A 26,554-nucleotide genomic window follows, 5' to 3' on the forward strand; every position below is an offset into this window, starting at 1 on the left:
TCTATAAAAGAGTGAACCCTCGCATGGCCTCAGGCCCTGATGGTGCTCCTGGTATGGCTGTGTTCAAGAATGCCTTCAATCTCCCTCTGTTGCAGTTGGAGATTCCCATCTGCTTCAAAAGGGCGACAATCATACCAGTGCCCAAGAAGAGTAGGGTGAGCAGCCTCAATGACTAGTGCCCAGTGGCACTCACGTCTGTTGTGATGAAATGCTTTGAGAGATTGAACATGGCTAGAATCAACTCCTGCCTAGGCAAGGACATGGACCTGCTACAATTATACACTTCTTATTGTAACTTAAAGTTTTTATGACTATGTATTGTGCTGCTGCTGCAAAACCACAAATTCCATGACGTATATTGGTGATATTAAAACTGATTCTGATTCATTCTTTTCCCGAGTTGGAGGACAAACCACAACCAACAGCTCACTGGTGATGTCTCCTCGCATGGTGATGAAACATTGGCAAGTAAATTGCCAAGATCGGAGAACAACTCAGCCAAACCATCAACCACCTGAGTTACACATCTTCCAAATTATTTCCAATCAACGTATGTATATAAGCTATCTTATGTATTAAAGACCATAAGACATAGGAGCAGAATTAGGCCATTCAGCCCATCAAGTTTGCTCCACCATTTCATCATGGCTGATCCTGGATCCCATCCAACCCCATACAGTACACCTGACTTCCCACTATATCCTTTGATGCCCTGACCAATCAGGAAACAATATAAATTTATAATTTAATAAATTTATGTTTATAGTTTTAAAATTATTATCTTTTGTATTTTTTGTGCTGCATCGGATATGGTGTAACAATTATTTCATTCTCCTTTATACCTGTGTCCTCGATATGACATTAAACAATCCTAAATCTTGGCATGTTTCCCAAACTTCTTTATTATCCACAATGCTCCCTTTTTAATTTTGTTTGCAAAGTAACTAATCAGACCACAGTTCATTTATATATAAAGCAGAGATCCCAACATTGATTACCCTTGTTGAGCATCACTAGTCAAAGATCTTTCTACAGAGAAACACCCTCCATCACTAGCCTCTCTATTCTATGACCAAGCGAATATTCTAGTCAATGCTGCTGGAAGCTCACCTGGGCAACATTCAGAGCCTCTTTCAAAGTACTGCCAAAAGCACCATGGTTAATAAACGTTGTCCCCTACATCAAAGTGAAATAGATTATTAAAAAAAAATCAGGGCAATTCACAAAGTACCATCCATCCCCCAAACCCCACCTCCAACTCACAGCGCAGGAGATGGACGTTTCACCCTTAGACCTGTGGTGTTTCTTTGTAAGTGCTATCTAAATTATAAACTTTCTGCCCCTCACCTCCAGTTTTTCAAATTCTTTCCTGTATGTTTATCTAGTTCCCTTTTGTAAGTTATTCAAATTGTTTCTGACCCTACACTTCACTCTTAAGACTGTGTATTCAGATCATAACCAATTGCTGCAAAAAAAAATTCATCCCGTCTCTTCTTACCTTTTGCCTTAATTCAGAGCCCTCTGACTAGTGAAGCAACAGGCAAAATGCTGGAGGAACTCAGGAGGTCAGTCTGCATCAATGAAGGAACTGGACAGTCCATGTTTCAGGTTGAGACCATTCATCTGGTCCACAAAGCAAAACAAATTCAATCTATCTTTATAGTTTATTATCAAAATGATGGAAAAGGTCAGTACTATTGAACAACACAAGAATCAGTGCTCAGTTTGGGTTTTACCAGGAAAAGTGTGCTGCAGAACCAATTATATATTTGATCAAAAGAGGATAGACAAGAATACATGCATTTGACATCAAGCAACTGTTTTCTAGCTATACCAGCAAGAGAACTGGTGAAGAGTAGTCATTAAGAATTGGTGGAAAGGTCTTCAATGGCTACAGTTGTAGCTTGTACAAAAGAAGATGTCCGTGGTAATACAAGGAAAATTATCTCAAACCCAGGACTTTACTGCATGCTTTGTCCTCAAAGCTCAAATAACTTCAGCTGCTTCTTTAAATATCATGATGGCTATTGATTGCAAATCATGCAATTCCATTTGCAACTTTTCAAATAATAAAGTAGCTTATGCCTGCTGGTGATGAACCCAGAATAGTTACACATGGAATGATAAACGGCAAGTAACATTTGTGCCAGGCAATACAAATCTCCCAAGATCTTGAATAACCCCCTACCCTTTACATTCAAAGGAATTACCATTGATCCCTAAAATCAACATCCAGAAATGTAACGGAACAAAACAAAAATGCATTCTGGCCTCACACTATTCCCTCCTTCCCTCTTCCCCCCCCCCCGAGATTTCTCAGAATCAGGTTTAATATCACCGACATACGTCATGAAATGTGTTGCTTTGTGGCAGCGATATATTGAAATAGATAGTTATAAAGATTATGAATTACAAAAAGAAGCATATCTTAAAAAATAAATAAGTATTGCAAATCAAGAGAAAAAAGTAGTGAGGAACTGTTCATGGGGTTAGTGTCCATTCAGAGATCTGATGGCAGAGAGGAAGAAGCTGTTCCTGAAACATTGAGTGTGTGTCTTCAGGCTCGTGTACCTCCTCTTTGATGGTAGCAATGAGAAGAGGACATGCCCTGAGTGATGAGGGTCCTGAATGATGAATGCCGCCATTTCTGGCATCACCTTTTGAATGTGCCCTGAATGCTGAAACAACAAGAGCCCATGATGGAGCTGGCTGAGTTTATAATTTTCTGCAGCTCATCCTGATCCTGTGCAGTGGCCCCTCCATACCAGGTGGTGATGCAACCAGTTAGAATACTCTCCACGGTACATCTGTACAAATCTTCCCTTTCAAAGTGTGCTTAAAAGGCATTGAGCTCATCTGGGAGTGAAACATTACTGCCATTTCTTGATGGAAGGTTTCACGTTAGAAAGTAATGGCCTGCAAACCCTGCCAGAGCTGATGTGCATCCAATTCTATCTGTAACCTGAATCGAAATTGTTTTTTTACTCTTACGGTAGCCTTCAGTAGGTTGTACCTGGATTTCTGATATAGATTTGGATCCCCGGTCTTGAATGGCAATAATCTAGCCCTCAGCAGACTGCAAATCTCCTGGCTCATCCAGGGCTTTTGATTTGGGTATGTCCAGATTCTCGAAGGCACACACTCATCCACATGGGTTTTGATGAAGTCCGTGACAACCATGGCATATTCACTCAGTCTCGAAGATGAATCCCTGAATGTTACCCAGTCCACCTACTCAAGTTTAATCCTTTTCGCTCCTTATGGAGCATAGGGCCTCAACAAATGTCCTCCACTTCCTGCGATCTCTAGCAGATGTTTTTGCAGTCTCCCAGGTTTGGCCGGCGGCTTTCAGTTCATCCAAAAGCCTACGCCTCCAGGTTTGCTTTGGGTGACCTCTTCTTCTCTTCCCTTGTGGATTCCATTCAAGTGATTGTCGAGTGACATTCGACTGGTTCTTCCTCAAGGTGTGGCCGACCCATCTCCACTTTCCCCCTCCTTATCTGGAATACAATGGGCTCTTGGTTTGCTCTCTTCCATAGGTCTAGGTTTGACACTCTGTCGTACCACTTGAGGAGGAGGATCTGCCGGAGGCATTTGTTGAGAAAGGTCCGGATCTTGTTGCAGCTGGTGTTAGTGATTCTCCATGTTTCAGATCTATATAGCAGGATGGCTTTCACATTGGAGCTGAATATATGGAGCTTAGTTTTGACAGAGATGGCCATAGATCTCCAAACAGGTCGCAGGGTTGTGAAGGCATGTTGGGCTTTTCCGATCCTTGCTCTGATGCCCTCATCTGTACCTCCTGATTTAATGATTTTGCTTCCGAGGTAGGTGAATTTGTCTACATCTTCAATTATTTGTCCTTCAATTCGTAATGGCTCCTCTTGTTTGTTATTAATGCGTAGAACTTTGGTCTTCTCCTGACTGATCTTAAGGCCTACTCGCTGTGAGGTCTCTCCCAAGGAATCTACTTTCTTCTGCATATCTTGAAGCCGGTATGAGAGAAGAGCGAGATCATCTGCGAATGCCAGGTCTTCCAATTTCCCTGTTAACGTCCACTGGATGTCTCTCTCTGAGCCAGCATAGGCTGTTCTTGTAGCCTAGTCGAGGACCACAAGAAAAAGTAGAGGTGACAGCAGGCATCCCTGTCTGACTCCAGCAGTGACCAGGAACTCTTCGGACAGTCTCCCATCGTGGATGGCCCTGCATGAGAAGCCATCATAAAGCTGCTTGATGATATTCACCATCTCTTCCGGTACACCATAGTGTCGTAAGATGCTCCACATTGACTTTCTGTCCAGGCTGTCAAATGCCTTCTCAAAATCAATAAAACACACATATATTGGAGTTTGTCATTCTGTTGTCTGCTCCACAATGACTCTAAGTGTAGCTATCTGGTCAATGCATGATCTCTCTTTCCTGAACCCTGCCTGCTCATCTCTAAGTCTCTGGTCAATGGCGTCTTTCATCCGCTCCAAGATGACCCTGGTGAGAACTTTGCTAGGAATGGACAACAAGGTGATCCCCCTCCACTTGCCACACAGTGAAAGATCTCCAGATTTTGGCAACTTCACAAGGAGGCCCTTCTTCCAAACTTATGGGATCTCTCCTGTTCTCCATATCAAATTCAGCAGTATATGCAAATAGTCCACCATAACCTCTCCACCCTCTTTCAATGCTTCTGCAGGAATGTTGTCTTCTCCAGCAGCCTTGCCGTTCTTTAGGCTTTTCAGGGCTTTTCGAATTTCTTGCTTGGTGATCTCACCTATATTGATGCTGAGTGGGTCTCCAGGCTCCAGGTCAGGTGGGTTCTGTGGTGGTGGTCTATTCAATACTTCCTGGAAGTGTTCCTTCCATCTCGCCAGCTGATATTCAACCAAAGTGAGCAGATGGCCTGTCTTGTCTCTAACAGGTCTATTGAAATTGCTTTTCTTCCCTCTCAAAAGTTTAGTTGTTGTGTAGAGTGCCTTGAGGTCCCCTTTACTGGTCGCTGTTTCTGCTTGCTCTGCTATTTCATTGAAGTATGACCTCTTGTCCTTTCTGAGCTGTTTCTTCACTTCCTTGGCCATCACGCTGTACCTGTTGGCGGCGATTTGTTTCTGTTGCCGGGTTCTGGCCTGATTCAACTCCTGTTTGAGCTTTTTCCTCTCCTCCACCTTCTCCCATGTCTCATCCCTGATCCAAGGTTTACTGTTGACTGGTGGTCTTCCCAGTACTTCTTTGCAGGCTCCTACAGTGGTCTGCTTGAAGGTAATCCAGGCGTGTTCCACTGTTCTCTCATCTTGTTCCTCTATTTGAACAGCCTCAAAGCGGTTTTGCAAGGCGATGTGGAAATCTTTCTTGTTCTCTTCCGTCTGTAGTTTTCTAACATCAAACTTTATTCGCATGTTCTGTTGCTTCTTCTTGGCTAACAGCTTCATCTTCAGCTATGCAACAACTAAATGGTGGTCAGATCCAATATCTGCTCCTCTTTTGGCTCTCACATCTTGCAATGAACTTCTCCAGTGCTGGCAGACGATGACGTGATCAGTCTGGTTCTCTGTTTGATGGTCAGGCGAGACCCAGGTTATCTTGTGGTAGTGTCGGTGGGGAAAGAGGGTACCTCCAATGGTCAGTTTGTTGAAGGCACAGAAGTCGGCAGGGAGTTCTCCATTTTCATTCATATTCCCCAAACCATTCTGGCCCATCTCTCTCTCCCTGCCAGTGTTATTGCTGCCTACTTTGGCATTCAGATCTCCCATGACGATCAACATATCTTGCTTCCAACTACTACTTGAAGCTGGGTGTAGAAGAGATCTTTTTTTTCTTCCTCTGTGTTGTTAGTTGGGGCATAGCACAGGATAATGGATACTTTCTGGAATCTGGACTCGAACCTGGCTGCGATGATACGGTCAGACACTGGTTCCCATTCTATCAAACTTCTGGCTGCTTCTTTGGACAACATCAGGGCCACACCAGCCTCATGCGGGTCTTCCTCTTTATGTTTGCCGGAATAGAGCAGAGTTTCTCCCGTCTGCAGTTTGGTCTCACCAAAAGTATTCCACCTTGCTTTACACATGCCCAGGAGTGTGAGGTGGTATCGGTTCATTTCCTTCACTGCCTGTGCGCACCTACCAGTCTCCCAAAGCGATCTCACATTCCATGTTCTGATTAGGATGGATTTCTTCTGTGAGAGCAGCTTTGGAACCTCCATTATGGTTTTCCTCAGGTGAAGGAGGGTTGTCAGCCCTGCAGCTTCCTGACTGGTTTGGTTGCAGCGCGTCATCAGCCTCCTGAATGGGGCCCTGCTTTTCCCGAGATCTGGGTCAGTGGTTGACAATCTGTTGACAGTTTCTGTAACAATTGTTTTATGTGAATGGGTTGTTAGCCCATTGCACAACCGCCAACCTGGAGGGCCAGGGGTTTTCTGTCGGGGTCACCTTCCCCTAGGCGATGGCATTTCCATGCTAACGAGCTCCACCTGCCCGGGTTTGAAATCAGAGTTTACCCTCTCCTAGATAGGCTGCCATCCAAGGATAACGAGTCCTACCTACCCGGGTTTGGAATCGGAGTTCCTTCTCCTAGGCTATGTTGGTTCCCGGCACCTTTTTCCATATTATCTGGTGCACCCCTCACATGAGGGATCCCCCATCCACCACCCAGGGGACGTGCCTCAATGCCGTATAGCCCCAGCGCGAGGCCGCCTACTCAAAGCAGTCCTGTATTCCTCCGGCTCCCTTGACCATATCTTCTTTGTCCTCACCACTGGTGTTGCAGTCTTTAGTCTCTGCCTGTACTCTGGGAGCAGAAGTACAGCCAGGTGATCGGACTTTCTAAAGTGTGGATGTGGGATGGCACAACAAATGTTACTGATGGTGGTACTAACAGTGGTCAAGTGTGTTGGATCCTCTGATACGTTGGTGGTAGTTGTTCAGAAACTTTTCTTCAAGCTGGCCTGATTGAAACTCTTCTCAATGACAGGGAAGAATTCAGGATGTGTGGTTCTGTGCCTGCTGATTATGTAGCTCAGTTCCTCCTGTGCCTGCCCGAGGTGGAATGTACCAGGAAGGTGGTGGAAAACTCACTCGACAGATAAAATGGACAACACTTGACCACTTGATGCTCCAGGTTGGGTGAGCAAACTGAGACAGACTGCCATGTTTGTGCACCACAATGAGTTAATCATAAAGCATTCTCCACCTCCTTTGACTTTAATAGCTTGAGCTGTCCTGTCTTTGCAAAGAATAGTGAAGCCATTGAGCTGTAGCACTGTGTCTGAAATGGCAGGTGTGAGCTATGTTTCTGTGAAGCGAAGTTCACAGCAGTCCCTGATATCCCTCTGGTACTGCACTCCTGCCCTGAGGTCTTCAATTTTATTTTCCAGGGACTGCACCTTCACCAATAGGACAGTTGAGAGTGGGAGTCTAAGGATCTCTCCACTTCCTACCTCATCTCACCTCCCCTGCCTCCACCTCCCATTATTGTCCTCTCTCTTCTGACCCCAGTCCTTGTCCCAGCTCGAACCGCTGCAGAGTCTTCATCATCACCCCTGATCTCCCTCTCTCTGGTGCTGAACAAAGAACTCACCTTTACACTACTGTGCTCACACCCCGATGCATGTGAGTCCACTCTAACATGGAGCTCTTCTGTTGCCTCACCACTTATTTCTTTGGTGATGAGTCCTCACCACCAACTGATAACCCCTTCTCACATCTCCAACACTCCCCTTTTTTTTTACCCTCTCAACCTTTTCATCTCCAGTTGCCACTGTGATGTGAACCGCTTTGACTTCTACATTCCCCTGGCCTGCTCCAACTTCATCTCCTCCGAATGAGAAAACAAATACAATTTTTGTCTATGGCAAGAAACCTTACCTCCTCCAGAAGAAAATGTTTTCTCCTCATCTCTTCGCCAAAGCTTGGAATATTTCCACTATTATTATAGTGGAACTTGGGCAACTCGAATGGCAAAGCAGGGGGAACATAATTCCCTGTCTAAATGGAACAAAACAAACCTAACATAAGTGTGCAGCAAATAATTAGGAAGGCAAATGGAACATCGGCCTTTATTATAAAGGGATGGAGCACAAGAGGACTGAAGGCTTGCTACAATTATGCAAGGCTTTGATGAGAGAGTTGTTCATGAAAGGACTGAAAGAGAATGAAGCAGGCTGTTTTCACAGAGGTTGAGTTCCAAGGATCTGGGTGCAGTTCAACAAAAAGTTCAATGATCTCTCACGAGTGGCGAAGGTCAGTGACCACATTGTGTCAGTTGTGGTATTAACCTCAGACATCATGCAAATGAGCATTCTCACCTTCCAGTCAATGAATATGGTCAGGACAAGCCAGTTTGGTTGCAAATCATCTAACTATCTATTGATGAATCCATGAACGCTACCTCAATATTTTATTCTCTGTTTTTTTTTGCACTATTTATTTATTTTTTATATATTTCTTTTTGTAACTTGAAGTATTTTTTAGGTATTGCACTGAACTGCTTCACAAAACAACGAATTTCACAATGTCAGTGATAATAAACCTAATTCAGATCTGTGATGCCGTTTTCCCTCTCTCAACCCACCTACTCAGATGATCTGCACAACTTATCCAGACAACAATCCACTGGAGAGATTTCATTCTCCACGCCTCAGTGTCTTCTTTCCAAATTAAAATTTAACAACCCAAAATATTAACACTGTTTCTCTTTCTAGATCCTACACAACCTGCTGGATATTTCCAGCATTTCCTCTCTTATTTCAAATTTCCAGCATCTGCAGTTTTTATTTATTTTTTGCAACAGTTCATGGCCTGTCTTAGCATGAGCCTTATTTCAACATAAACATTATGTGCTCGAGAAAAAAATTCAAATGGCTTTTTCTAAAGCAATTCTTTCCGATTTTCCCATGCAATCACCCTGCATCAATGTCACCGAAACATAGAAAACCTGCAGCACAATACAGGCCCTTCGGCCCACAATGCTGTGCCGAGCATGTACTTAATTCAGAAATTAACTAGGGTTACCCATAGCCCTCTATTTTTCTAAGCTCCATGTACCTATCCAGGTGTCTCTTAAAAGACCCTATTGTATCTGCCTCCACCACCGTTGCCGGCAGCCCATTACACGTACTCACCACTCTCTGCGTAAAAAATTACCCCTGACATCTCCTCTGTACCTACTTGCAAGCACCTTAAAACTGTGTTAGCCATTTCAGCCCTGGGAAAAAGGCCTCTGACTATACACACGATCAATGCCTCTAATCATCTTATACATCTCTATCAGGTCATCTCTCATTCTCCGTCACTCCAAGGGGAAAAGGCCAAGTTCACTCAACCTATTCTCATAAGGCATGCTCCCCAATCCAGGCAACATCCTTGTAAATCTCCTCTGCACCCTTTCTATAGTTTCCACATTTTTCCTGTAGTGAGGTGACCAGAACTGAGCACAGTTCTCCAAGTGGGGTCTGACCAGGGTCCTGCATAGCTGCAACATTACCTCTCGGCTCTTAAACTCAATCCCACAGTTGATGAAGGCCAATACACCGTATGCCTTCTTAACCACGTAGTCAATCCGCGCAGCAGCTTTGAGTGTCCTATGGACTCAGACCCCAAGATCCCTCTAATTCTCAACACTGCTAAGAGTCTTACCATTAATACTATATTCTGTCATCATATTTGACCTACCAAAATGAACCATCTCACACTTATCTGGGTTGAACTCCATCTGCCACTTCTCAGCCCAGTTTTGCATCCTATCAATGTCCCGCTGTAACCTCTGACAGCCCTCCACACTATCCACACCTCCAACCTTTGTGTCATCAGCAAATTTATTAACCCATCCCTCCACTTCCTCATCCAGGTCATTTATAAAAATCACGAAGAGTAAGGGTCCCAGAACAGATCCCTGAGGCACACAACTGGTCACCAACCTCCATGCAGAATATGACCCGTCTACAACCACTCTTTGCCTTCTGTGGGCAAGCCAGTTCTGGATCCACAAAGCAAGGTTCCCTTGGACCCCATGCTTCCTTATTTTCTCAATAAGCCTTGCATGGGGTACCTTATCAAATGCCTTGCTGAAATCCATATACACTACATCTACTGCTCTCCCGTCATTAATGTGTTTTATCACATCCTCAAAAAATTCAAACAGGCTCGTAAGGCATGACCTACCTTTGACAAAGCCATGCTGACTATTAGTAATATTATACATCTCCAAATGTTCATAATGCCTCTCAGGATCTTCTCCATCCACTTACCAAACACTGAAGTAAGACTCACTGGTCTATAATTTCCTGGGCTATCTCTACTCTCTTTCTTGAATAAGGGAACAACATCTGCAACTCTCCAATCCTCCAGAACCTCTCCCGTTCCCATTGATGATACAAAGATCATCGCCAGAGGTTCAGCAATCTCCTCCCTCGCCTCCTACAGTAGCCTGGGTTATATCTCGTCCAGTCCTGGTGACATCCAACTTGATGCTGTCCAAAAACTCCAGCACATCCTCTTTCTTACTGTCTATATGCCCTAGCTTTTCAGTCCACTGTAAGTTATCCCTACAATTGACAAGGTTCTTTTCCGTAGTAAATACTGAAGGAAAGTATTCATTAAGTACCTCCGCTACCTCCTCTGGTTCCATACACACTTTTCCACTGTCACACTTGATTGGTCCTATTCTCTCATGTCTTATCCTCTTGCTCTTCACTTACTTGTGGAATGTCTTGGGGTTTTCCTTAATCCTGCTCGTCAAGGCCTTCTCATGCCCCTTTCTGGCTCTCCTAATTTCATTCTTAAGTTCCTTCGTGCTAGCCTTATAATTTTCTAGATCTCTATCATTACCTATTTTTTTTAACCTTCATAAGCTTTTCTTTTCTTCTTGACTAGATTTTCAACTGCCATTTAGACCACAGTTCCTGTACGCCACCATCCTTTCCTTCTCGTTGGAATGTACCTATGCAGAACGTCATGCAGATATCCCCTGAACATTTGCTACATTTCTGCTGTACATTTCCCTGAGAACAACTGTTCCCAATTGATGCTTCCAAGTTCCTGCCTGACAGCTTCACATTTCCCCTTACTCCAATTAAACATTATCCTGACTTGTCTGTTCCTATCCCTCTTCAATGCTATGGTAGAGGAGATACAATTGTGATCACTATCTCCAAAATGCTCTCCCACTGAGAGACCTGACACCTGTCCAGGTCCATTTCCCAATACCAGATCAAGTACAGCCTCTCCTCTTGTAGAATTATCAAGAAACCTTCCTGAACACACCTAACAAACTCCACCCCATCTAAACCCCTTGCTCTAGGAAGATGCCAATTAATATTGGGGAAATTAAAATCTCCCATCATGACAACCCTGTTATTACTGCACCGTTCCAGAATCTGTCTCCCTATCTGTTCCTTGATGTCCCTGTTACTATCAGCTGGTCTGTATGTCTTCTTATTAAGTCTCAGGTAAAATTAATAAATTCTTCAGCTAAGTAATAATATGTAAAAACAATAATCAAACCTTTAGGGCTCCCAGAAGTTCTTGCACATTCGATGAATGAAATGATCCGAAGTCTCGTCTAGCAGAAGTCACTGCATCATAAAAAAAAGACATTCTTACAAAAGTGATAATAGAACTGTAAGTAGATTAAGCAATATTTCCAAAGTTTGAATTAAATAATTTGTTTTATAATTTAAAAGTCGACTGTAACAAATCACCCAGAGTCAAATTTCACGAGAGTGAATTTGGCTCTGCTTTTTATAGCGGTCCTTGAATGCACATTACGAACATTGGTGATGAGGAGCTGTGACAATTTCTCAGCATTGGAACTTGGATGTCATTGATGCCCATCAGATAAATGTTGAACTTCTTCACTTTTACTGTTCAGCTATAGTGAAGGAAGAGAGGTTCAAGTAGTTCCCCTGCACCAGCACTGTTATCTGCTTGTGAGAACTTGTCCTTACTCTGAATTTCTCTTTCAATTGCTCGTGATTTCTATGAATTCAAGACAAACCATGTACCTTTACCAACAAAAAAATTTCCAAGTCTAATTTTTCACTCATGATCCCCAACTCTCTCCACTACAACAATGGCCTATCCCCTTTTCTCAGCTTCTCTGTCTCTGCTTCACTTGTCTTCAAGATGTGTGTTTTGGTGCCAGGGTATCATGAAATGTTGCTTTCTCTTGACTGTGGTTATAGCAATTCTCAAGCAAATTTCCTCCATTTCCCAAATTTCCAACCCTTCACCCAAGCAGCTCAGAGATAGTATTTCCCCTGGTCCTCAACCTTCAACCTATCCACCTTCACATCCAGTGCATCATACTTTATCATTTCCAACAGCTGCTATGAGATCCCACCAACAGTCAGGACTTTTTCTCCTGATTCTTCTGCTTTCCAAGGAGACCACTCTTTCCACGACTTGCTGTTTTATTTATTCCTCCCCACTCATCTCTTCCCCCTGTCCAAGGTTTTCACCTGCAATCACATGCAGGGGTGTAACAACTATCCTCCACCAGGGTCCCAAAATGTACTTGCAGGTCCCAGGTAAGGCAGTGATTCACGTGCACTCTTCTCACCCCACCTATTGCATTTGATACGCTCTACAGGGTCTCATGCAGGTCGACAAGACCAAACATAGATTACTCTGTGTTTGCCTGTGCTCTGCCTGCAACATACATCCCCACTCTCAATTGCTTGCTATTTCAAAGCTCCCTCATTCACACACTACCATTCTTCTGCTTTACCCCTGCCAGTTTTAAGACAGTTATGAAAAGGGATGAGAATATTCCAGGAATTGAGATCCTGAACTAGGTGAAAGTCAATTTCAGAGCATAATACTGGACCAGGCTACTTATAGCTATATCCAACAAGTGGGACTTAATTAAAAGTGAAATAATGAGAGATTAGGGTCAATATGTTTCTAAGGGTGAAAGCCAAGGGCAGCATCTGCAAGGCAACCTGGATGCTAAGGAAAGAGGCCTGGATTGAATTAAAAAATGTACATACATGACAGGGTATAGAGATCAGTGGTTTAGGAATGCAGCTCAAAGCTGCCACAAGTACCTCTGTACTTCCTTCTTGAACCTTTGAGTGAGCAAGGCCTTTAGGAACTTTTTGTCGGGTTTGAGACATCATGTTTTATTAAGCACTTAAATAAAGCCTATGTAAAAGGTTAGGTTTAACTAAGTGGCTGTTGAATGGGCTAGTGTTTGTGAGGGGAGCTGAGGCTTGGTGAGAAGAGGTGGAGGCTAATGTAAATTTCTTTCTTTGTCTATTGGTGCCTAGTTAGCATAGTGAGAAGGCTCCAGAGCAGTGATGTGTTCTTCATTTCAGATGTGGCAATTGTGGGAGGCATCTGATAACTACATCTGCTTGAAGTGCCTTCAGCCGCAGCATCTGAAGTGTTAGGGAAGCGGAGCTGCAGGAGGATGGCCTGTGGGTCGTTCACAAGAATGAAGAGGTGATCAATAAGAGCTACAGGGAGGCAGTCACCCCTAAATTACATGAGGCAGGCAGCTGGGTGACTTTCAGGAGAGGGAAAGAGAAAAAGGAGACAGTGCAGAGTACCCCTGGGGCCATTCTCCCAATCACAGGTATACTGCTTTGGATACTGTTGGTGGGGGGGGGGGGGAACAGCCTGCCAGGGGAAAGCTGTAGCAACCAAGTCTCTGGCATTGAGTCTGGCTCTGTGGCTTAGAAGGGAAGTGGAGGGGGCAGAAAAGAGCAGAGCAATGGTGATAGAGAATACGATAGCAGACAACTGATTCTATGGGTGTGATAGAAACACCCAGATGGTATGTGCCCGCCCAACTGCCAGGGTCAGGGATGTCTCAGATTGGGTCCACAGCTTCCTAAAGGGGGAAGATGAGCGGCCAGAAGTTGCGGTACATATTGGTGACAATGATGTACTGTAGGCAAAAAAATGGATGACGCTCTGAAGAGAGAATCAGGGAGTAGGTAGGAAGCTGAAGAAGCAGGACCTCAAATACAGTAATCTCTAGATTGCAGTCTGTATCACATGCAGATGAAAGTGTGGCCGAGGAATTGGTGTAAAGGGCAGGTTTTCAGATTTGTGAATCACTGGGATCTCTTTTGGGGAAGGCTTGAAACGTACAAAAAGGATGCATTACATCTGAACTTGAGGGGGACCAATATCCTTGTGGGCAGATTTGCTAGAGCTAACGGGGAGAGTTTAAACTAGTGTGGCAGGGTGATGGGAACCAGCGTGACAGATAGGTACAGCACAATGAGAGACTGGAAATGGATAATACGACGGGACACAATTTTAAGGTGATTGGAGAAAGGTATAGGGCGAATGTCAGAGGTAATTATTAATTTTTTTTTCCACAGAGAGTGGTGGATGCATGGAACACCCTGCCAGAAGTTATGGTAGACACAGATATATTAGGGACATTTATGAAACTTCTAAGCACATGGATGATAGAAAAGTGGAAGGCTATGTGTGAGAGAAGGGTTTGCTTGATCTTAGAGTAGGTTAAAAGGTCGGTACAACATTGTGCCTTCAAGGGACTATCCTGTGCTGTAGTGTTCTATGTTATCCTTATCAAGGGCAAGTTCGACAATTAAACGTTGGAACAACCTGCAAAGCCTCTGAAGACAGGGGAAGTGCTCAGGGAGTGCAGGAGATAGAGGGGATAATTAAAAAAGAAATGAGGAGGGTAAAGAGAAGCCATGAACTACCACTGGTGATGAAGATCAAGAATCCCCAGACATGTTATAAGAATATTGAGGGCAAGAGAGTAGACTGGGAAAGTTTAGAGCCCTTTAGAAAGCAAAGGCCAATCTGTGCAAAAAGTCAGAGGTAGCCCAGGTCTTGATGAATACTCTTCATCAATATTCACTCAGGAAAAGGACATTGTGGCTGGAATATTTGGAAAGTAGATTGGTAAGATTAAAGAAAAAAATATTACTTATTTTATTTTATTTAGAGATACAGCACACAACAGGCCCTTCTGGGCCAATGAGGCACACCACCCAGCAACCCACCTCCTTAACATAGTCTAATCACAGGACAATTTGCAATGACCAATTGACCTTCTTGCTGGTATGTCTTTGGACTACTGGAGGAAACTGGAGCAACTGGAAGAAACCAGAGCATCTGGAAGAAACCCACATGCTCAGGATAAGAGCACATAAATTTTTGTTCAGTGGATGCCAGAATTGAATTCCAAACTCCAATGTCCCAAGCTGTAATAGTGTCATGCTAACTGCTACACTAGTATCAAAAAGGAGTTATTAGATGTCTTAGTAGGCTTAGAGGGATAAATCGCTAAGCCCGATGGGATGCATCCTAGACTGCTATGGGAGGTAATGGAGGGATTTATTGGAAATTAGACCCAGTTCCACTCTGAAGTGCCTTGATTAAATCACACAAATAGTAAAAAAAAGTAAACAAAAACACATGGAGTATGAATTGCAGTGTCCCCCAAAGTGAGTCCACAGCAAGGACATTAAACATCAAACTACAGGGTCCCTCAAAAACATGCCCATAGCCAGTAGCCGCCGAGGCGATAGAACCGTGCAGCGTGGGACCCAAGACTCATGCACCTTTCACCGAAGAGAGATCGGTCAAACATAGGCAGTGCGGCACTGAACACCCATTCTTTTTCTGCTCTCGTCCTCGTTAACTTTAACCTTACTCAACGCTTTAATCGGCACAGAGTAATGGAGGCAACCACAGGTTCGAGATCGATGGCCACCCGTACACATTCTCTCAACCTCGCCAAATCCCCCAGGGAATTGCAAAATGCCAGATTGTTTAGTCCGCTCAAAAATACATGTTTAAAATGGAAATTACAGGCTGCGATCGATCACAGTTCACAAGAAGAAGTATATTTACAAGTAGAAGAGTATCTAGTAGTATCTAGTATCTAGTGAGCTGTCTGCAGGATGTCGCCGTTGGTTGCTGGTGCAATCTCGCCAGAAATTTGCAGATAGCATAAACATTGGTGGTATTGTTGTCAGTGAGAATGACAGATAAATGATATTTAACAATGAGTTAAATGGTAAAACTATGACAGCTGTAATGGCCAAACTATAGGGAGGACGGGCTGCACTGCACAGAAGGTACAGAGGAGTTTATCAGGACAGTGCCTAGAATGGAGCATTTCAGTTGCCTGAGGGATTAGACAGGCAATTTTTTTTCCTTGAAGCAGAGTCACTAAAGGGAAAAATTGTCTTTTGTTCTACAGATTCCCCAGGGAACAGATACTCTCATTGGTATATTTTTTCTCTTTATAAAATTGCAGAATATCTTAGAGTTTTCCTTTTCCTTATCTGGCATTGGTGTCTCTTGTGCCCTTTTTGCCTTCCTGATCTCCTCTTTCATGTAGTCCTGCACCCTTTATTCTCAAGGGATTTGTTTGGCCCCAGTGGCATATGTCACATATGTCACCAGAGCCTCACTATTCCTCATCGGCTCGGATTTCCTAATCCTGCCAGCTTTGCCCTTCACACTAACAGGAACAGGCTGGCCTGAATTTTCTGCTCCAATGTCCCCCTACTTCCCAAATGTCCCATTACCTGATATGGGCCTTTTCCAAACAGATTCCAGTCTAATGCCATCAAAAGTAGCCTTCTCCCAATTCTGCTCCATAAACTTAATTTTCCAAATATTGGGAAAATAAGAACTGCTGCATCTTTGAGAACTAATTAGTATTGAAAAACGAGTTGCACTATAACTCTAATGAATTTTAAGACTTATCTATTTACTTCCACATAATGTTATGTATACTTTTCATTATATCCTCAAAAGTGAAATTTTGTGAACACTATTTCCCTTTTTACAACTCTGCCTAATCGTGTTATTATTTTCTAGGTGTTCTGTTAGTTAGGAAATGATTTGCTTTAACCACTCGAAATCTGTTTTCTGTCCATGAACCAAAGTGAGCAGGTCAGAGTTACAAGGGGTATGTTTCAGGTTGATGACTTTTCATAGAACTGGAAAAATATTGGAGATAAACACGGTTAAGATAGGGAAAGAGGAAGGAGATGAGAAAACAAGGGGGAGGGTCTCTGATAGATTGAAAGGCAAGAAAAAACTAAATGGCACAAAGAGATTATTGTACAAGTGGAAAGCTGGTAATGGGACAAAAGATGTGACGAGGAGAGTCAAAAACTGTAAATGCCATAAATCCTGTTGGAAAAAGAGAGAGAGAGAGAGATACCGCTTCTACCTCTTCCAACGATTCTGAGTGAGGCACAAAGAGATCTGTATTTACTGACAATTACCTTTATTGTTCAAACTAGCTAATACATGAATTTATACACTAAATACCTTGTGCGCACACCTGCTATGTACCCCTGACTCTCCTGGATAGTCAAAGAATAGCAAAGGTATTACTCGGGAGGAGGAACTTACGCTGGCCAGGCGCTCCTTGTTCCTCGTGGTCCCGACTCATTCTCCACGTGCTTCACGCAGGGTTCTTCTCGCTTGTATCTGCGATGGTTATTCTTTGAAGTTACCGTCACTGGTGCACACAAAGCATCCACTTTTATATCCATTGCTTATCAATTCAAATGTTGCATTCCTGTGTCATTGGCCTCTGGTCCTTGGCTCTGGTCCAAACAACCTCCATCTATTGTGCTCTCCCTATCAAGGGACAGTTGCTGACTCATGGCTCTTTGTTCTCAGTCAGCAATGAGTTTGAATCACCTCTGGCATCCACAATCCTGCATGTTATAGCCAACCAAAGAACACCTCAGAAACAACTCCTTATTTGGAAATGACCTCCAGTCCAGCAGATTACCTGAAGAGTCTTTGTATCTTCTTTAAAACACTAATCAAGTCCAGCATGTCAAGCTCACAAAATGGAGAATCAAGTGTCTTCATAAAATGGCAGCCTCCATCCCCCAAGCACACGGCAAGAACAAAGACGGTTTCCACTGTCCTTGATTCATTTGAATTCACTGATTTGAAGATTGTCATTCTTTCTGGCCAACAATCTGAAAGGGAAAAAGAAAATTTTGGGTAATCATCTCCCAGTCACTGCTTCAGAGTCATAGAGTCACAGAAAAGTACAGCATAGAAACAGGCCCTTCAGCCCTTCTAGTCTGTGCTGAACCATTTAAACTGCCTAATGCCATCAACCTGCCCTGGGACCAAAGTACTCTATACTCTTACCATCCACATACCTATCCAAACTTCTCTTAAACATTGAAATGCCATTTGTGCTGGCAGCTCATTCAACATTATCACGACCCTTTGAGTGAAGAAGTTACCCCTCATGTTTCCCTTAAACTTTTCACCTTTCACCCTTAACCCATGACCTCTGGCTGTACTCCCACCCAACCTCAGTGGAAAAAAGCCTGTTTGCATTTACCCTAACTATACCACTCATAATTTTTTTCACCTCCATCAGTCTCCATTCTTATCATCCTCCAACCTTATGCAGCTCATTTCTTCCTCTTTCCCTCGATCCACAAGCAGGACCATTTGTACAGGCCTATTGTTTCAGTCTGCTCGTCCCATCAAACATCTTTTCTCTCTTCCATCTCTCCCTCTCCCCACACTTCCTTTTCACTCCCTTCATCACAGTCAATTCCCTTCTTCCTTATATTCAGGACATCTCTAACGCTCTCTGCTGCCTTGAAAGTTTCCATCTTCCTGCTCTCAACTGGTAGATTTTCATCACTAACATGCAAGTTCTTGATACCTTCATGCCACATCACTATAGCGTGAGAAATCTTTGCTCCCCTCCACCAGACACTCAATCATCTGGCAGAACTTGATGCCATATTGAACTATTTCTCCTCCAAATCAACTCACTTTCTCCACACCAAAGATGTAGTTTCACTTCAGGCCTCTTTGCTTTTCCGGTATATTGATGCCATTTCCTGCACTTAATACAGAACTTGAAAATGCCATACTTTTCCTGCCAATTTCAAATCAACTTTTTCCTTCACACGTTAACTCTTTGACTCTTCCTTTCTCTTTCTGGAATTTTTTGGATCCCACAATAACTTATCTTTCTGTATTTTATAATTTTTCCCAAATGCAGACATTTCTTTATAAGGCAATGCTGGAACTGAAATATTAATTCTTTCTCTCACTATAGATACTGCCTGGTCTGTAATTCTTTCTGTCTCCAGCATCTGCAGCCTTTTGGTTCTAGTAAATATTCTTACATTGCAGAGAAATGTGCAGGCTAACACACTTCTGTAGTATGTAGCATTAGATTATTACTGAATTTTGTTGAAGTTTGGTACAGAAGCAATAGTATTTGGAATTAAAACATATGGATCATAAATGGTCAGAAAATATCAAGCTATGACCTTGATCATGCATGCCAGTTTTTCTTATCAATTGCTAACACTGTTTCAAACAGCCTTAAGTCTTCCATGGAATCTATAATCTGTATAATTAGTAGATTTGTATTAACTAGAATGATTCAAATTGGAGAACTAGGCATATTAATTCTCAGAAACCAGCAGTGAGGCAGCAAGATTGATAATAAGGGAAGTTCCATCAGAAAACAGCAATCCATGTTATCTAGCAATTGTAATCAAATTCCACAATGATTATATAATCTACAATATTGGAAGTTTTAAGATTTGAGATGCCATCTGAATTAAGTTGCAATATTGATGACATGCTCCAAACAGCAAAAACAGCATGCAGAAAAGATAAGCAATCTCCCAAATACTGGATCAGCTCAAGGCTCTGCAGTCCTACCATCTTAGCCATGAATGGTGCAGGACAATGGAACAGACATCTTAAAAGCTTCATAACCCCAGGCATTAACCTGATCAATCATCCCCTCTATTACCCCTGTCACTGTAAACACTTTAAACCACTTCTTATAATATTATTTACATTGTAAATACAGGCTGGTATTTACATATTTATGCATATTTCATTACATATTCATACTTTAAACCTCTAACTTTATTTTTTGATATAATTCTTTATTTTTCATGTTTCTTTTTCATTGCATTTCATGCCCTAACATACCACAGCAAATTCCTAATTCATGTAAATGTATATGGTGAATAAGATTGATCCTTGATCTTTCTTGAGCTAATGGGATGCAGTGGCTTCAATATATCCTCATCCTCAATGATGGTAGGGCCCAGGAAATCAGTAATAAAAGGAAAGACTAAAGCACTTGCAAACATGTTCAACAAGAAGTACTGAATAGATGCTCCATCTTGGCTTCCTTCCGAGACTCCTCCATTACAGAAGCTGGACTCTAGCCAATTTGAATAATTCCATGTACTATCAAGAAATAGCAGAGTAAAGCCTGCAAGACTAAACATTTTAGCTTTGGAATTGAAGACTTGCACTCCAAAACTAGCTAGACTTCTACCCAAGCTGTTCCAACAATCTGACAATACGTAAAGTTGCTCCTCCATATCATGTTCACAAAAGCAGGGCAAATCTGCCTGATTACCATATAATTTACTCTTAATCATATGAAAAGTGATCATAGATGTTGTCAATGGTGAGATCAAGTGGCAGGTATTCCTCAATAATATTTTCATTAATGCCTTGATTTGTGTTTTGTGAGGACCACAACTACAAAACACAAAGTTGGTGTCCAAATATGCACCAAAAGTAATTAAATTGTAGAGACTAGGCCAGATCGACTGTTCTCGTGGCATCAAGCCAGCCAAGTAAAATTGGAGTCAGTGGGACTCAAAAAGGAACTACTCCAATGGCTGACCTACTGGCTCTGAGACAGCATAGCTCTGTCTACTGCATGCTACTTTTGCTGTTGGAATAAAGCAAGTGCTTTTGACCCAATCGCTTCATTTGTAAGAGTCAGGAGGAGAATTTCACTAAGGATTGCAGAATGTTCAATCCCATTCGCAATTTCTGACCAAATGAAGCAGCCTAGGCCTAAGGTAACACTTGGACAACAATCGGGCACGGGCCAGTAATACTCACGGGACAAAACGGCAAGCAGTGGCCACCTCCTGTTTCTGATATTCAATGGCATTACCAACTCTGAACCCCCCCCCCCCACAGAACAATACATCATTGTTCAGCCACAGAAGTACCAGTTATTAATGCAGATCAGATGTTATGGTAATTGATTCACCTACTGAGATCCCAGTGCCTCTCTGCCAGCTACAAAGCATAATTTTGGAGTGATGTAATAGCCTCCACTTCCAGCACCAACCTTTCAAAATAAGTTTAAAAACATTCAGGGCAAAATGGCCTAGACAAATGCATAAATTAACCTAAACATTCATTTCCTCCACCTTTGACACCCACCAGCAGCAGTATGCACAAAATGTAGATACTTGTCAGGCGACTTTGACAGCAAATCTCAGTCCTGTGACTACTGCAGCTAATTGTGCATTGGAATACCAATTATTCATTAACACTGCATTTAGATCTAAAAATTACAGCATCAGCAGTCCTTTTAGAGCAATTGCACCAAAAGGTCTGCAACAGTTCAAGCAGTGGTTCATCACCTTCTTAAGGCAATCAGGAGTGAGTAATAAGTACCAGTCTTACCATGACACCCAGATCCGAACAATGCCTGGCATTCTTCAGGTGGCCTCCACTACATTGGTGAGACCTGTTGTAAATTGGGGGACCACTTCATCGAGCACCTCCGCTCCATCCGCCAAAAGCAGAACTTCCCGGTGCACAAACATTTTAATTCCGATTCCCATTTCCATTCTGACATGTCGGACCATGGCCTCCTCTTGTGTCAAGATGAGGCCACCCTCAGGATGGAGCAGCAATTCCTTATAGCCCCCATGAATATAAAATTCTCGCTCTGGTAAAAAAAAATTCCTTTTCCCTCCTCTTCTTCTATTCCCCATTCTGGTTTTTCCCCTCTTTTCACCTACCTATCATCTTCCTCTGGGTCCACTATCATCTCCTATCACACTCCTTCTTCTCCAGCCCTTTCCAACTCACCTGGCTTTACCTCTGACCTTCTAGCTATCATCCCTCCCCTCCCCCCCCACCTTTTTTTTCCTGGTGTCTTCCCCTTGCTTTCCAGTCCTGAAGAAGGGTCTCAGACTGAAATTTCCAGAGATGCTGCCTGACCTGCTGAGTTCCTCCAGCGTTTTGGGTGTGTTGCTTTGGATTAAAACAAGACTTGGATGAATGTACAGAAAGCATGACTGCCAGATTTGCTGATGGCACAAAGCGAGACTGGAAAACATATTGGGAAGAGGACTTGTGGCTTAAAAGAGATTATAGATAGGTTATATGACCAGGCAAAAGGAATTTAATGTGAAATTACCCATCTCGGTAGCAGCAATAAAAGAGAATAAAGTCTAAATAGTGAACGATTGTAGAGGTCTGAAATGAGAGAGATCTGGGAGTTATTGGCCTAGATTTGTAAAACATTAGATACAGCAATTAAAGTTATTAATGCTATTATGATTGAAAAACAAATATAAAAAGTGAAGTGATGCTTCAAATATGGCACGTATTATTGATACTGTTCATACAGATCAAATCATTACACAGTGCATTGGGGTGGAATAAGGTAAAACCATAACAGTGATAAAGTACAAGATCATAACCAGGCACAATGGAAGGTCAAGAGTCCACCTTAGCGTATAAGAGGTCCTGATTACAGTGGTATAAAAGCTGTCTTTGAGCCTGGTGAGATGTACTTTCATGCTGTTGTATCTACTGCCAGATGGGAGAGAGAAGAAAGGATGTCTGGTGTGGGTGGGGTCTTTGATTTACTAAAGCAGCCTGAAGTATAGACACAGCCTATAGAGGGGAATAAAGGGGAAGCTGATTCCCATGACGAGCCGAGCTGCGAGACCAAGCTGCAGTACTGTATTAACACTCTTAAATTAAGAAAATTGCTCTATGTATTGGAAGCAGTTCAGGGAAGGTTTACCAGTCTAAAATCTGGAATGTATGGGGTGTTTTATGAAGAAAGGCTAGACTGCCGGCCTCTGTTGGAACTTAGAATAAAAGGGAACTTGATTTAAACATACACGATCCTGAGATAGATCAACAGGATGGCCATATCCTTTTTGTGGAAGAATCCAGTAATGTGCAGGTGGTCACTTTAAAAATGAGCTTCACCAGTTTAGACTGGAGTGAGAGTTGTGGGTCTTCTTTAATGGCTGATAGAAAGAAACATTCATACTTTTGAAGGCAGAGATAGATGAACATGAAATACAGAGTTAGCTTTCTCCTGCTCCTAATCAGCTACCAAAATACATATAATCTTGTCTATATGATAATGTTAATCAGCAGGCTCCAAGTCAAAGCCAATTTATTGTCGGATGCACGAGTACATGCTTGCATAGGTGCAATGAAAAACGTATTTGCAGCAGCATCGTAATTATTTAGCATAATAAAGGAAAAAATACCAAACATACGCACAATTTTTACAAGACTTGATGTTGCCTTCACACAATATCTCACTCGTCACGACTGATAGGGATTGTGATCGTTAACTTTCATCCGCACGCCAACCTCCAAAACAAGTACGAGGCATGGATTTGGGGAAGGTATGCACTTGAGGAGACGCAGGTCCCCGGAGTGCCACCGGGGGAAGATGGAGACACGCGGATGAGCCGAGAAGAGATGCTTAAGATTTGCAGCGAGGGGACGGGAGGCGCAAGAGGGAGAGGTGGAGGGGCAAGGGGGGCATCGAGGGATTAAAACGGATTAAGGAGCGCGGAGGGGAGACAATGAAGGCTCGCGATGGGGGGGGAGGGCTCAGCATTATTGATGACGAAGGGATCGATACGGCGCCGGTGACCGGGGATGAGGCGGGTGGGGGGGGGGCGGAGGAGGGGGAGGGGGAATTGGGGGCGGGGCCTCGGTCACCTCCTCCTCCCCCCCCCAAAAAAAACCTAAACTCCCACCTCCGCGTCATCAGTCGGCTGGCGGGCGGGCGAACGGGCGAGCGAGCGGAGCGCGGAATCGCAATGGCGGCAAAGGCAGAAGGTGATAAATCGGCCGAATTTTATCGCAATGAGGTAAGGAGAGAGAGAGAGAGGGAAAAAAAATCACATCTTCTCATTAAGCGTGACATAAAGTTCAGCAACCAGTGGGCTGATTGGTGGCGAAGGGCTGAAGGTGCAGCAATTCCACCTTCTTTCGCCCCCTCCCCTTCCATCTCTCCCCCCTCACTGCAGTCGGTGTGCTTCGCTTTGATTTTTTTTAACGCCCGTCCCTCTTCCCAATCCACTCCATCCTCGGGACTAGTCATCGCCACCGCGCACAGTTGCCGCAATAATTAAAAAAAAAAATCACCCTCCATCGCCGTAATCCACATCGTGGACCGTGGCGGCGGCCGGACCGGGCACAATGAATGGGCTCTTCACTCGTTCATTTGGTGCCGAGGAGAGTTTTAGGGACTCGGGTCGTGCCCGCCTCGGGGACGTGGGAGCGGCACCGACTGCCGGCCGGCGAAGGTGATGCCAGGAGGTGGGAGGGGGTTGTGGATGCTGACTGGAGTCCAACCGACCGGCGATTTGCGTTGCGGATGACTGCATTTGCACCTCACTTGTCCGCGTGCCGGCGCCTCGAAGCCTCCTGGTGGTTTGCTGGGGCATATTTTTCTGCAAGGTGTCAAAAAAAAAGAGAGAGAAATACCGGGTTTCTCCGTTTTGTCTTTCGGCTGCAGGAATATCTTTTTACCGACAGCAGTAGGTTTCCACTTAGGTTTAATATTTACGGTTCATTTATTTCAGTTACTTAAATATTAAACTAACCCAATTAACAAGCGATTAACAAACAATAGCCCAGCTGCCTGTTTCCTCACTATAAGCCATTAAAATGCCAATTCAAAAAAAAATAAAAACGAACTAAAATATTTATAAAAGCGAGAGCTCGTCTATTACAACCCAGCGCAGACTCACGCTTAGAGGATGCATTTTTGACAACCTCCGGAATTTAAATCGTCTCGCTGGTTTGTTTAAAATGGGATTTATTGTCATGAAAAGGCTGGTGCGTGTAATTTTTATTTAAATTCTCTCTCAACAGGAACATATTGTAAGAATTTGACATCATGCGATTGAAATAAAATCGTACATATAAAATGGTGGTAAGATGTGGGTTCATAATCTCTTCTCCCCCTACACACACATCTCTTAGCTGGGGGAAGATGAAGTGTTCAAAGCTCTAAAGTAGATTAATGAGCAAATGCATTATATAATGTCATTTACTTTGCTGGAGACAGAATAAGGCTGAGATGTTGTAAAGTGGGTCAGGGAAGTTGATTGGTTTAGGGGATGTTTGTGCTTTCTGTGAAACTTGGCTATTTTCTCCATCAGTACAGATCATGTGATACCCCTAATTTCCCTTCCCAGTTTCCAGTTTTGCCATTGCTGGGATTCAGTGCAGGCATTTGAGTAAAGGAAATTGGGATAATTGCAGTCTCTGTTGTGTGAGTGGAAGAGCAACATCAACCAGGATGGTGTTGATTTTGGTCTTTCATCTGGGCTGTGGAGACCAGAATTTTCCCAGTTTTGTCACGGAGCTGAATCCTGAGGGCTGCTGTGTACAGGCTTACAGAAATGTGGTGTGAGGTTGAAAGGACACTAATGTGTTGGGAACTGGGCAGTATCTTGATGATGGTGGAGGTATGGGCAGAAGTGAGAGATTACTGGAGGGTGACATTTAACTATGTCAGCATTTGGGAAACTGGCCAGCAGGTTTGGAAGTGTCAAGTGTAGATGTCCTTCTGACTGTGATGTTGGGTGGAGAAGTAAGTGGATGGTGTGACTAAAAGAGAGCAGACTTAAGGAAATAGTATAACACATAATGGTAAAACAGTTCTGTATATGGACTTCAGCCAGGGCTTTGACGAGATCCCACATGGGAGGTTGTTTGAGGAGGTTCAGTCACTTGGCGTTCAGGTTGAGGTAGTAAAGTGGATTAGACATTGCCTTTGTGGGATAAGCTAGAGAGTGGTAGTAGATGGTTGCCTCTGACTGGAGGCCCATGACTGTTGATGTGCTTCAGGGATCATTACTGGGTCTGTTGTTTGTCATCCAGATCATTCATATATATGACAATGTAATAAACTGGATCACCAGCAGAATCTGGATCAGCTGGAAAAATACCATCAAGTGTGAGGTGTTGTACTTTGGAAGGATAAACGCAGTGTACAATCAAGGGATACGATGGCATTTAGAGTGCTGGCATATTGACCTTTATAAATTAAAGTATTAAGTACAGGAGTTGGAATGTTATGTTGAAGTTGTATAAAATGTTGGTTGAGACCTAATTTGGAGGATTGTGCTGTTTGGGTCATCTACCTACAGGATGTATATCAATAAGATAGACAGCAGAGGACATTTACAAGGATGTTACTAGGATTTGACATCTGAGCTTGAGTGAGACTTGAACTAGAGGTCATGGGTTAAGGATGAAAAGTGAAATGTTTAAGGAGAATATGAGGGAAGACTTCTTCACTCAGGATAGTGTGGAATGAGCTGCCAGTGGGTGTGGGTTCAATTTCAACATTTAAGAAAAATTTGATAGTTACATGGATGGGAGGGGTATGAGGCTATGGTCTGGGTGCAGGTTGATGGAACTGGGCAGATTAATAGTTCATCTTGGACTGTGCTGGAGTGTTCTGAGACTAAATGGGTGATGAGAGAAAGTAAGCAGTTGCA

General features: G+C 43.2%; 1 pseudogene; it reads right to left on the reverse strand.

Annotated features, from left to right (window-relative positions):
• Window positions 1-17,455, reverse strand: part of LOC132401359 (uncharacterized) — a 91,590-nt pseudogene extending 74,135 nt beyond the window's left edge.
• Between the last annotated feature and the right edge of the window lie 9,099 nt (window positions 17,456-26,554).

This window comes from Hypanus sabinus, chromosome 10 (genome assembly GCF_030144855.1).
Source record: "Hypanus sabinus isolate sHypSab1 chromosome 10, sHypSab1.hap1, whole genome shotgun sequence".
NCBI lineage: Eukaryota > Metazoa > Chordata > Chondrichthyes > Myliobatiformes > Dasyatidae > Hypanus > Hypanus sabinus.